Consider the following 1,626-nt stretch of genomic DNA (forward strand, 5'->3'; position numbering starts at 1 on the left):
GTCACATACCGCCACCACCCTTCCTCTCCCCATACAATGCTATGCCAGTACCCCCTCCCCCATATTACCTTTCAGATACAGTCAATTACACCGGTCTTCCCACATCACCACCACCCCCTTTTCCCCCCGTACCCTCCCTAGGCCCGAGTCTGTGTCATCCCCCTAGCTAGTGCCTTCCTCCTCGTCATCCCCTCGTACCTGCCTCCTTGTCATCACCTCGTACCGTCCTCCTCGTCATCTCCTCGTACCGTCCTCCTCGTCATCTCCTCGTACCTTCGTCCTTGGCATCTCCTCGTACCGTCCTCCTCGTCATCTCCTCGTACCGTCCTTCTCGCCATCTCCTCGTAGCGTCCTCCTTGGCATCTCCTCGTACCGTCCTCCTTGTCATCTCCTCGTACCTTCCTCCTGGTCATCCCCTCATGACTTTCTCCTTCTCGTCCCCTTTCCACCTTCCTCCATGTGATGCCTTTTTCTTCATCCTGGTGAAACATTCCTCTCCTCATCCTCCTTCAAAATGATGCTAACTTATCAGTACACATAGGAACGGGTGACATTCCGACGATACGTATGGAGAATCAGTGATTGGTGTGGTGAACATGTCATCCCGTTCATATTGTATTACTATGTGCCAATATTAATTATCTGGGTATTGACTGCCGTATATACTGCGTAATACCCTTTGTTCGAAACAGTTCAGTTCCTCATTTGTAACTATGCAATCCGCCATAGCACATATGACAACACCGCATGATGTGCTGTCCGTTTGTCGTGGAATCTGCCAAGGGACCTTCAGAACTGGTCCAGTAGCTATGATAAGTCAACTTGCCTGCGTGATGGGATAAATCAGCTGGGACCAAGGAGTATCTGAAGCAGTATATGCTGGGCATAGGACATAATTTGCTGAAATCGATGGATTGATTCCATCGATTCAACACTTGCATCTGATGGGAGACACAACACAGTCAGACAACCGTCGATCCCGGAAGCTTACCCATGTGGTTACCTTGTCTGCCTTCCACAACTGGAAGAAGTAGCTTGACAACACCAGTACTGGAGGGTTCCTGTCAGGTCTGATACCTGAGCTGCCCAAAACATGGGTTCTGTAGCTGAGTTCGTACGACTTCCAGTCTTCTGGAGGACTGGAGCACCATTCGCTGAAAGGAGGACAGGTGTTAGGCCGAATCCAGAACACGAATGTATCGGCAAATCACCTTTACAATGCTTGTTGATATTCGCAATGATATGAAATGCACAAAAGACAACATCAACGTGAGGCATGGTATCGAGTAAACCCTTCAGAATCGCTGTTCCTCGATCCGTGATAACTGTCAACTTCCCGCTGTCCTTCGATAGCCATTTACCCACAGAGGTGGTATTCAGCTGCCTCCACATGAATGCTGTGTTCTCTGCCGTTTCACCACCAATCCAAGTTCCATCTTGCTTCCAAGATGCAAACTCGGATCCCTGGACACCGTACAAGTGCATGTCAGTCAATTGCCAACGAGACACGACGCCGATCATGAGCAGGTATACCAACTGCTAAAGGTACGATGGTACCATTTCCGAATCGCGCCTCGATTATCATAGCTTTGCCGTGGTACCACCTAAACCAGTCTGCGTCACATC

The sequence above is a fragment of the Guillardia theta genome (genome assembly GCF_000315625.1).
Source record: "Guillardia theta CCMP2712 unplaced genomic scaffold GUITHscaffold_107, whole genome shotgun sequence".
NCBI lineage: Eukaryota > Cryptophyceae > Pyrenomonadales > Geminigeraceae > Guillardia > Guillardia theta.